The sequence below is a fragment of the Nesoenas mayeri genome, assembly GCF_963082525.1.
Source record: "Nesoenas mayeri genome assembly, chromosome: 4".
Lineage (NCBI taxonomy): Eukaryota > Metazoa > Chordata > Aves > Columbiformes > Columbidae > Nesoenas > Nesoenas mayeri.
In genome coordinates, this window is record NC_137540.1 from 10,224,825 (window position 1) to 10,237,927 (window position 13,103).

The following is a 13,103-nucleotide window of genomic DNA, read 5'->3' on the forward strand; positions in this document are numbered from 1 at the left end:
CTGGGAGTGCTACTAGCATTGAAGTAGGAGTATTAATAGTAAGAGGGTTTTTTATTTATTAAATTGTTAAGATGTTAATTATATTAGCAATAAATTCTTGGCTTTGTATATAAAGTGTTTTCCTGTTCCCCTTAACAAGGCTATGAGAGTAATGCAGTGGTCTTGAATGAGCTTCTCTTTCTGTCCTCAGAAGCTGTGAGAATAACCCAAGAAGCTTCCACAATTTACCCTGTCCGATAGTGTGCCTTATCATTATTCTGGAGAAACAATCTCTGAAATTAAGAAGGAAGTCTGTTAAGATTGCTTATTGGGTTGTCTAAAAGGCTGTCAGATTTTTTTATCGTTATTATTTTATTTACAAACCATATATAGATTTATACTAATCAGTTGAGTCTCTGCTGCCACCCAACTTGAGGGAAATAACATATGTTTTTAACACTGCCTAAAAACATAGCATTGAGATAAAACTAATATATGCAGCCCCAATGAGCAAAGGAATTATATTCTATTCACCTTTCATAAGTCACAAAGACCAAAATCTTTTTAGAGCATGTCATTCACTTTCAGCCTTAGACAGTGAGCCCTCAGCTCAGGGAAAATCAAGGATCAAAAGATGCCTCACTAAATTACAAGAAAAATGTCTGTATTCTGTTTTGTTGCAATCCTTTTAGTCATAGCAAATCTTGTGTGCATCAGCTGAGTTTCAGGAAAATTATATGCAACAGCAATATCCTTTTTCAGAGGCTGTTCCAGTACCTTATCTAATAATGGTTCCATGACTTTATGTTTTTTCCCCCCAGCAACAAATCTACTAATCGTCCAAATCCTTATTAAATTCCACATCACCCTACCTCTTAACACTCCTGCATAACACCATATGATTACCCAAAGGATGAAGGCCAAGTCTCACAAACTGCTCATCCTCCACATAAACCCTTACACATCTTAGGCTGGAGCTCTTGAAGAGCAAAACCTTCTAAGAGTGTCATTATACTTAGAAATAAGGATAAATTTCTTTCTAATGTTGAGCTCCATGCCATGGTAGCTTTGAAACAATTCAAGTTACATAAATTATTCATTCTCCTGGAATGTCCCCGCACTTCAGAGCTCCAGCTCTACTGTGCTAAGGATTTCATTAGGTCAAACAGAACAGCAGCTGTTGTAGAATAAGAGTGTATGAGGAGTTCCCAATGTCCTTTGTGTCTTTAGAAAAATAAGAAACATTCACTGTTGAGCTCTAGGATACAAATTTGATTCAGATGAGAAATTTTCCAGAATGATCCCCTTCCTATTTACATTCTAATAAAACCACAAATAAAAAGAGAGATTTTGTAAGGACAAGAGATGTTTAAAAGTAAATCTCTAAACTAAGCCTGTGATACTTTCCCATGCCAAACTCAGGCAAGCAGGCAGACTTAACTAGCTGTTTCATATTAAAAGATTTCTAAGTTCTACTGAATTAAATTAATCAAGAAACTGAAAAGAGTGTAATATAACCATATTTTAATTAATTCAAGTATAATAAGAACGCAGATTTTTTTTTCCCTGAAACTGTTGGTCTTTTTTTTTCCCCTGATTTAGTGCCTGAGTAGAATTAGCAATAGGAAAAAAAAATAAAATTAAAAACAACAGCAAAATCAAAACAACAACAACAAAAACCCCACAATACCAAACCACCCATACATAACCAAAAACAACAACCAAAAAATATCACACCATCAAAACACAAACAGTGAATCTGTAAAATCATTTCTTCACAGGACAGAAACCAAAAGTAATCATTTAAAAATGGGAAAAAAAAATTCCAATCAGAAACATAAGACATAATGTACCATGTATTACTTTTATCACAGAGAATTCCCCATATAAAAGGAATAGAGAAAACCATAATTCAGAAATGGGAAACCAGAGGGACTGTACCAGTGAAATGGAGTTCTGACAAATGATACAGTATAGAATACGAGTTCATAGACTGACAGAACAAAACACTCCAGGACTAGTAAACTATAACAGTATCTATTCCAGCACAGGTGTTTCAATATTAGTCTTTTAAACACGCACACTTATTTGCCAGGGCTACTGAAATTTGTATAAATGAGTTTTGGGGGAGTGGAGTGATTGTCTTTTTGTTTGTTTTTTTAATGCAGTGTGAGGCTGGTTTGGAAAGTATGGCCTTCCATTCTCAAATTCTTACGTTACCTGAATTACCAGGCCTGTTTGTGTACTCCTGCTTTTAGCCCAAAAGAGCCCAATAACACTAAACCTTTAAATAAGCATTGCTTGACTCAAACACCATACCTTGCATATTCTCACAATCTTTGAATACTGGAATGTTTATAAACTTTATGAAAGATGTACCTGAGTTAAAGTAATCCAGACTACTTGGAACAGAATTAAGAAGAACAAATCTGTGGAATTAATACTTTGTTTTCTGATTGTATCAGACTATTATTTGTAATAACTTGCTCAAATCCCTTCATATGCTATCATCTCTGGACATCTGTAGAAATTACAGAGACTTACATATCAAGATAGAGTAGGGAAACCTGCAGATTTCCTGATCAAGTTATTCTTTCCAGACTGCTTCTTATAAGCAGCTGTGCAAACTGCAAGCAATTCTTCAGGGACACATTAGCACCAGCAAGAAATGCCAACCTGCTCTCCTCTTTCTCTGCTTCTGATTACAGACTATGCAGTAACAAGCTCTACCACTCCATACAGAAAGCATTTGGATATTCTTTCCTGCCCAGTAATGTCCAAGATTTCACCCATTTTTCCTGTAGCAGCTCCAGTTTTCCCTTGCTTCTATTTCCTTTTCCCTTAGCTTTTGATGGAAGCCAGTTATTCTGATCAGATGGCAATAGCTGGCTTAATATCAAGCATACAGACATACTCATGTTGGCTTTAAACTCCACAAAAAAGCTGACTTTCTGACTCACCCTATGTTTCTGTCCTCCAATAGTGATTTAGATCTGAGAGAACATCATTTAATATGCCCAACTTTTTAGACGGTTTCTGTCTTCTTGGAGGAAAATAATTTACCTTTGCTTTAGAGAGCTGAAATAAGAATAAGAGATAAAAATCCTAGCACCTATAGCTCTTTTAAATCTCTTTATTCTGATAACCATACATGCAGAAAACTTTCAAAGGAAGACAAGATTTGCTCTACCCTATCAGATCATTGGTGCATAAAGTCTGCTATCTTGCCTGTGCCAGTGCTCCAGAGAAAAGCAAAACAAAATCCCTGTGATGCTCATGTAGTCTGTTTTGCATTAACTGCTTGCCTTAGTGCTCAGAATATTTTTCATGGCATTAAATCCTACTTACTGGCTAAGCAAAGTAAGGCCTAAAGCACTGGTCTTCAGGAGATACTAAAGTTCACACTGAAGTTTATTTGTACACAGAAAAATGCTGGTCTCTTTTAAATGCTGCCATACTTTCTCATTTGTTATGTCCTTCACGCATGCAGGTATTTTTCATTTAAGAAAGACTTGAGTTGTCTACCATTTGACATCAGAATCACAAAGTTGTGTTAATACATCCTACATTGCATTCCTTTCCAAAGAAAACTGTGTGGTTAGCCTTGAAAATCACTTGCTTAGTGCAATAAATGCCTAGTTCAGCAGAAGGGACATTTTGCTGATTTACCTCAGCTAATAGAATTCATCAAAATGATCTGCTTCATTTCACCTTTTGAAAACTCATATGCTAGAGGAAAGGTTACTGCACTGAATTTCATTACTTCTGAACTATGACACACACATGACTCCCATATCTCTTTCTTCCTAGCAACCGTTTTAAATTATTGAAATGGATCTACTTCCTCTGGCATGCTTCACATAGGATTTACCTGTTATTGCACTTCAAAGTATAATCTGTCATTTATGTTACAGTCTACATATAATCAGTAATCAGAAGGCATACATATGATTAGTTGCATCCATGCAGATAGCAAGTCAGAACTCTTAAAATATCCAGAAGATAATTTATTGCATCCTTCAAATTAGATACACTAAGGTAGAATACTCTCACAACTCATCTTAATAATAAATCCAAATTTTAGGCTTTCATAGCAGCTGAGTATGCAGTTCTATGACTGGAAATTGCTCATGATCTCTCAGTATTCATATCTGCAAAATCAACATTACTAGGTATCTAAATTTCTGCTTTTGGTAAATACGCAAAGAGTTTCAGTCTTGCTAAATGGCGCTTCAGTGACTTACCTCATTCGTACACCTTGTTAGTATTCTCAGAATTGGTTTGAAATCTGCTGGTGACATGATCTGAGGTGTGTTTTCAAAGCACATCTCTAAAAGGATCAGGAGGTACACAAACTATAGGTGGAAGAAATCATATCAATATTCATTGTATACAAATACCTCAAATATGAGATTACTTATCTATAGCAGAGAAGATACTGCTCAAGTCCCTCCCTCCCTCACCTCTGTGAAAATTATTCTGGTTTACGATGAATTAAATCACCATCAAGTCAGTAAAAGAGTAGGGGACATACAATTCATTATCTAACCATGCTAGAGAAACATCATAAAGGTCACAGCAAAGTCTGGAGTTTTATCTTGGCTCCAAGCATCCCAATGGTCTCTACAGCCAAATCTGCAGTATTCCTGATAAGCACAAAATTCCTGTGTGGGAAGTCCAGTTCTCTTTCTTAGTGCAGTTTTGGGAGAGAAAATTGACTTTGTTCTGATTTGTGGAAGAGACACCTCCAGTTAGAAGTTTCAGAATACAGTTCCAAATAAAGTAAGTTATCTATTAATATGTGCTAGAAAGTGACAGACTTTACAATATGTCTTTCCCTCTATTTTAGCTCCTAGCATAGTGTTCAGGCTTCCAACAGCTCTATCCTTGCTTTCATCTCTCCCTAGAGGTTTTCTTCAATACTACTAACTCCCATAAATCAGTAGACAGTTAATAATTAGTCAGAAAACTGAAAGTAGTTAAGCACTCTCTGTTGAACTAGCTTTTAATTCTTACACACATTTAAAAGATTTCCCATTATCAATTTGAGTTTTAGAATACCAAATTTATATAATAAAGTTTATATATTTTATGAATAAAAATATATTAAGATTTGCTCTAGAAGTTTTAAAATACTTCAGTCTTTCAAATGTCAGAGAGCACTAGATTACCTTACCAAATACTTTTGTTCATTCAAGCCACTAGAAATTTCAGTTTTATCAGGAGCAACTTTCTGCAATAAACTGACTTTAGGGTTAAATTTATAGAGAGATTATCTATTTTAAAAGTTCATAATTAGCAAAGAAAGAAAAACAAAGAAAGTTAAATAGCAAAGACTCACTGTGCATTAGAGATAAGCAGGAGAAGGGAGGAGCAAAATAACAGAAAGCCCTACAGTTTAATAAACAGATGAAATGTCCAAAATGATAAAAACTGCTTCTTCATACTGTAGTACTTCATAGAACACTGCCTTCTGGTACCAAGCCTGATTTTTTCTTTCAAGTCCCCTTGATTGCAAAGGGAGCACACCTGTCTTAACTGGTTAAGTCTTTATATAGAACAGCAATAGTCCCTCAGCTTCTCTGGAGATCAGTCATTTTGAAAAGCTTGATAAAATGGTTGTAAGCTGTAATAGAGCTGTGGCTTACAAATCCAGAGTGGTTAAATAGCTAGAATCTAGCTAAGAAGCCTTAAAAACCTGAAAAAGTGCATTTACCATGTTCTGACTTGACTTGAGAGTCCCTGGGTTCACTATCTGGACAAGTTTGTTAGTGACTTGGTAGTCTGACAGAGTCAATTCTGCATGTCCCGCTCCATGAGCCAAACGAAGCTTCCTGCAGCCGTGGTGCAAAGGCCAGAGCCTTTGGGTAACTACAAAAGAAACTGTGGCCTGAAGCTGCACTGGGACAATCAGAGTTCTGATCACTCATCATGCTTGTTTTCAAGACAACATAAGAATGTAAGCTTTTAAACAAAAATATTTCTTTGTGCTGCCAGTTGTGTAGGACTTAATTCACATTTTCTGTAAACTTCAGAGCAGCCATGTAAGTTAAACCCATAGAGGAAACTGGCTACATCTGAAGAAAGGCCAAATACAGTGTTAACATTTCACAGAGTATTGTTTTGACTTCAGCAATCATTCAGAGGTTGGAGTTCTTCTGAGCAGCAGTCTGCTTCCACACCACTGTATTTAATCGGTACTCATCAGTTTTCTTCCGTTAAATTGCTTGTTGCCATTTTGAACTCTGATCTTGTTGAAATAAATTCTATAACATAAATGCAGAGTTGTAAACTGCTGCCACCAATGGATGGGCCTCTGTTGTTATAAATACTGAACAACCTTTTTCCTACTCATTATCCCTTGCAGTTTTTTATTGATAGGCTTCAATTATCTGCCAATTTGACAATGAAAGAAAAGGAATATGCAAAATTGGGAAGTCACATTTAGTAAGGATTTTCTTCTGAATTTAGTCCATATATGTTACACTTTAACTCCCACATTTCTCATAATTGCTTGTGTTTCACAGACAAAATTTTCCCTCAAATGCATAAGACATTCCCATCTAACCTTTTATTAGCTCTGTATATCTGAGAGAATAATCTGGTCCACACTTTGCAAGAGTTAATGATAGACAAAAAATGTTTTTTTTCTTTTCTCTACCAGCTGAAACACATTGCTAAAATGTTTCTGTTTGTAAAAATCCATGAGAATGGGTTCCATCAATTGAAAATGAAAGGAGAGAAACAAGGACTGAATTCCACACTGGATGAAAGCAAGTAGTGTCAGCTTCAAATAAATATTTAAAGGTACTAAGAAGGACACAAAAAGGAAATGAAGAATCTTCAAAAAGAAAACAACAGGGTTATGAATGACATGGCACTAAAAATACTAAAAGTAGAAAACAGACAATATCGATGAGCAAAGCCATGTAAAAATAAACCAAAGGTTTTAAAGACTCACAAGCTACATAGGAGATGCAGGAATATGGAGGGAAGGTCTGCAGAATAACACTGAAAAATCAAAATATTAGAAAAGGAAAAGCAAAACATCATGAAAGACAGACAGAAAATAGCAATGTCTAGCTTGCTTTTGAGTTTCAAGAAATACTGAAGATGTAAAACTGTGCTCCATGCCATATGTTTGCTAGACTTTGCCTTCCACCCTCAAGAAAATGGGTCTCACCAACAACGTACAGAGTGGGGAAAGCTAATCCAAGCGGAAGTGTTTATACCGTGCTACACTGTTATGGTCTCATCACAGACTCCACCAACTCCAGGACTAGAGGACAAGTAACATGCTTTACTTTTTCCTCATCATATTTGTCACTCTTCTTTTTTTTGCAGTTGGAAAGGAAGAACCAAAGCTACACTGCCAAACATTTATGTTCTTTTTCTTTCCTGAATGACAGCAGGCTTTTCTGTGTAGGCACTTGCTCCATAAAAGACTACGCCCTCCAATAATTTATGACAATCCCCTCCTAAAGCTGGATAGAAGTCTGAGGTTTTCAGTTTCTAGTATTGCACAGTATCAGCTCACTTTACATGTCCCATGAAAGAGAAGACTAAAGGATTGCAAGCAGACTGGGACCAAGTGGCAAGAAGGAAGACTGACTTCAGTGACCCTAAAAAATGGCATCAAACAAGAGCTGGAGAAGAATGCTGGAGTAGACTATTCAGTTTCTTGCCAGGCTGTAATCACAGAGCTCCTATCTGTTCAACCACATTTTATCTTCTCTGGCATGTTATGTTATGTACTCAAGGCAGCTACAAAGCTCCTAACTGTCACAAAGACACAAACTAAATTATAGCCATAAATATATGCAGCTTCAGTTCAGGAAAAGTGATGCAATGTCTCCACAACTGTTATTTATAAAATACAACTGGTCAGACACTAAAAAAATATGACCAAGATGAGTAAGCAGTGGTTTTGGATGATTACAAATAAAAATTACTGCTGGTAAATCTGCCAGTTTTAATATATTTACATCTCCTAGGAAATTGGGGAGATACAAAACTGCTAACATATTATTAATAAAGCTCATTAAAAACTTTGATCTAACTCTAGAAAAATATTACTGAACACTGGGAGAGACATTTTAGTCTTTGAAGACTTAACCGTAAACAAGATGAAAACTGAACAAGAAATATAAAGGCCATTTTTCTGACATAAAAACTTTTCCTAATTTATGCTAGTTATTGGTTATTTACTGGGTAGTTAGGCTTCCATTAATATGAAAAAAATAATAGCTTCTAATATCCTAGGGATTTCAGATGGACAGAATGAGAACTATACATGGTAACAGTCAGGTCCTTCAGAGAACCAGTAGAGTTTCTGCATATACTAAGAGACAAGATTTAAACATAAGAAATTCTTTCCACAGGAAATTTTTTGCTTTTATTTTGGTACAGGTTGCTTCATCCTAGAATTTCCTTGAAGGTACAGTCAGTCTTTAACCACTAAAAAACACAACAACAACCACCACCACTAAACAAAACACAAAACAACAACAACCAAACAAAATCCAATCAAACAAAACAAAACCAAACCACCCACAAACAAAGAAAACAAACAAACAAATGAACAAGGAATAGGTGTGTTTGTCTTTTTCCAGGAGAATATCACAGCAGAAAGGTTACTGGGTCTTTCTTTTTGTCTTGCATTGTTCAAGCTTAGTTGCAAGCTTTCTGTATAACTCTAAGGGAGAACCAATCAGCCCTGTTTTAACTGCAAATAAGAGGAGATTTTCCTCACCTCAGGACAGCATTGATTATGGAGAATAACTGTATTTTTCTGAAACATTAAAAATATTTCTGCCTGTAACTTACCTTTTATTTTACATCTTTCAACACCAAAAGCTTCCCATCCTTTCACAGAAACCAATCACATGAAGATGTTAAAAAAAATTGTTTCCACAGTTTACAATAAGTTCAAGTTATATTCCTAAGATATACCATTTAAAAAGATAAATAAAAAGCCAGCGAGTATATAAAACTGATATTTGAAGCGGTTGGGCTAAAAAGATGGCAAACTCAACCCCATGCTTAATATAAAACAAATGCAGATGTGCAAGGTCATACTTAATTTTCTCAGTTTGTGATATAAGCATGTACTATTAAGGCAAAACAACAATTTTGAACAAAAATTACATTTTTCAGGGTTGAATACCATTTGTGGTGACCACTGATGAATTGTACATATTATTTCAGAGTTTAATTGGCACTAACTGTCTTTCTAGTTACGGGAAGGGAAGAAGTATCTGTTCTTATTTTAAGTGCAAGTTTATAATAATGCGAAGTTCTGTAGCTTAATTAAAAATATTTCATTTTTCAATATTTTTAATAAGAGCTAGGAAAGGACCTATTTTGATATCAACTGTCCTTAGTACTGACATTTCACAGCATGCAACCTGAAAAGGCCAACCTGTCAGGCAATAATACATAAAACACAAATGAATATGAGGATAAGGAAAATCACCTCGAGGTGAAGCTTTTCTCTTATGAAATCAAAGGAAAATCACCTCGAGGTGAAGCTTTTCTCTTATGAAATCAAAGTGAAAATAAGAATCATCCTGCTAGTACAAACTACATACTCTTCAGATATGAGAAAAAGCATAGTTCTTAAAAAAAATGTCCACTACATTAAAGATTAATATATATATATATATATATGAAAATCAGGTGTTAGTTTGTTCAGCATCCAGCTATTTTGGCCATCATATTAGCATAACAATTTAACAGATACATTCCAGATGAGAAGTTCAATTCATTTAGTAGTTTAAGGCATGCTATGCTTTAATTCTATCAAAACATCCAGCTTCTAAACAGTTAATTTTCTGTTTTCAACATCATGTATAATCAACGACTTGAGTAATGACTCACCACAGACTGCTACACAGCAGGTAGAGATCTACACTGATTTGCCTTTGGGAACTTTTCACACCCTCTATTACATTTCTGTGGGCAGCTTCATAAAATGGTAGAAAAGCTATTCGAAAAAACTATATCAAAGAAATAATATAGCACTATGTGTTTTCTCCAGGCAGGAATTTTTTAATGGGTTGTGGGAAATAACGCAGAAGCAACTCCTGTCCGCAGAAGAGATTTAAAATGCTTTTGTTTCAAGGATAACCAATTCTATGTTTAGAATTTCTGGTCCTGAAAGCTGCATTAGATCCTTCATCTTGAGTGTTGAATCTCTCTAGAATGTAAATTGTCAAATTACTAGCTTGCCAAGGAGAGAATTTTCAAGTTTTGCATGTCATCCCCAAACCTCTATAAAACTAAAACAACAGAGTTTTACTGAGATGGTTCTGTGCTTGCAGACTTGCTTTCAGTAGCACATCTGCCAAACTAATGAAAATCTGGCGGCACACCTACAAGAAATGAAAATGTGCACAAATGTTCTTTTTTATAGTGGTCACAGAAATACAGTTTTCTTTTTATGTATTCTGTTATGACACTCAAAATGACATTAGGAATCTTTTTCTTTCAAAACACGGACAGATATATTCACCTTCTAAGAATTAACCATGTGTACTCCCTACTTAAATGACTTCTCTGTGATACATTCTGCATGTTACTCCTTTACACCACCACCAGTTAATCACCTCCATTAAAACAGAGATCCCTCATTTCCAGCAAGAGAATCCTGCTAGTTACAGAAGAATACTAACTCTGGTAGCTTGTTTCTCCATAGATACACAGCACTGTCACCAGTGACAGAATCAGACATGGTCTTCCAAAGTATCCTTGAGCCAAATCAGTGAGATATCAACTGGATAAGCAGACTATGAGGTGAGTGGAAAATTGTCTGGACAGCTGGACTCAAAGGGTTGTGATCAGCTGTATGAACTCCAGCTGGCAGCCAGCTAGTACTGGCATCCCTCAGAGATCAATACTGGCACCAATACCATTTGACATTGCTATTAATGGCCTGTGCAATGAGGCAGAGCACACTCCCAGCAAGCTGGCAGATGATACCAAAAGGACAGGGGCGGTCAGCAACACTCCAGAGGTTAAGGCTGTTCAGAGTGGTTGTAACAGGCTGGAGAATTGCACTCACAAAACTCTTGTACAGTTTAACACAAGCATGTGCATAGTGCTTTATCTGGGGCAGAATAACCCCATGCAACACTACATGGCCAATAGGCTTAAGAGTTGCTTTGCAAAAAATTGTTTGGGAGTGCTGGTCAATGAAGGATTGAACACAAATTAGCAGTATGCCCTAGTGGCAAGGAAGGCCAACAGTATCCTGGGCTGTATTAGCTAAAGTGCGACCAGCAGGTTAAGAAATCATTATTTTCCCTTTGTTCAGCATATGAGGGAACAGGGAGGAGAATCAGCTTCTTTTAGGATGTGCACAGTGAGAGATGGAGATGTAGTGAACCTGAACTTCAGCAGAGGAACTAGGTTGTATCTTATTAAAATGTATGCTTAACCTCAGCTCCACTTAAACGTGTGTATCCATGGATAAGAAATTCCCCTGAAGAGACTTATAAATAGCTCCTTAGTGCTCTGTCCAAAAAGTTACCCACTCATACAAATCCAACAGGACAAAAGATTACAAACCAAGCTTAAAATTTCTAAGACATAAAAGCTACCCTCTCAACTGTTACATGATGATTTCACTAATGGTAGAATTCATGAGTTACACCAAAACAGCACAGAAATTAATCAGCAGAAGAAATGCTCCTTCCACTTACTCAGATAATCAGCATCTGAAACCATCTAGCAAACAAATAAATGAAATTTTAAATCTAGCTCTAAGTTCTCTACAAGCAAGTCAAGAGTGTGTAAATGGAGACATTTATACAGAAGTACTACCATTTGGTAGTTTTGGAGTTTCGTCTACTATCTGAATTTCCTCTCAATTTTTTAACTTTATCCTTCTCCAAAATAAGAAAGAACAAACAAAAGTGACCTTTCAGGCAGAGAAAAGATGTGGTTGGGCTTTAAGAAAACATTTTATTCCACCTGTATAATAACCTACTGGGAAAAATGTGAGCTCTTAGGAAAATGTCACTGTGCTGTTGCACTAGTTCTACCACTGTGATGAATAATGGGCACCCCTGTAAGACTGCTGTAGTTCACCCTGCACCAGGGTCATTGACCACTTATCACTGCAGGGATCATTGTGAATAATGACAGTGGAAAATGTGGAGGTAGCTGGATAAATAAACATTTGCCATTTCCTGAGCAGGAAAAAAAAAAAAAAAAATCACAACTATAAACATAGTTTGCCTCTGAATTAGGAGAATTTAAATAGACTACTTTTGATTCAACATTCATCAGTCTGACTTTCAATATGCATAAAGTTTGAGGTTAAAGGTATCTGAAATGTTAAAATAAATGTATATTTACTTGTACATAGCCTATAATCAAAACACATTAACCAGCGCTGCTTTTCTTTAAATCTGCTTCATATTTGCTCGATTCAAAACAGTTCTATACTCATTATATGGTTAAACACCTGGGGAAATATATATTTTGTTTCATGAAAAATGTATTATTAATCAGCAATGCATAGTTTTACCAAAGGAACAAGGCGTACATTCGTTTAATTTTTGCAAATAACTACTTTGTTTCCTCACCTCTCGCAATGATGTTACTGCTGTCACTACTGATACTAGCATTCCTTGGATAAATTCAGTATACCGACTAGAAAATTACAGCAGCAGCAATGTCCCCTGACGTTCAATGTAGCCCATAAAACAATGAAGCTGTAGTTTGAGGTTTTTCAGATGTCCTACAGTTGGTAAGGAGAGTAAAATAAAAATAGCACAGGAATTTTTAAACCCACTTCTCAGGACTTAGAGTGGAACTTCTTTTTTTTTCTACTTTGTTGTGTGCCACTGGAAAACTCATAACACAGGGAATAAACTGTTGCTTTTATTCCTGAGTGATACAAGTTGTCCACTTGGTTTTAACCTGATCCAATGCTCAGTGAAATCCTGGAAAAGATCACTTCATGAAGATGAAATGTATATTATAATCACAATAAGATCTTTTTTCTCCATTTTTTCCCCTGAGAAAATCTATCAATACTAAGCAAGTACATTTTCATTTGAAAGAAAATAATTACAAAATTATACATTATACTTGGACATGACAAGTTCAAAACAAGT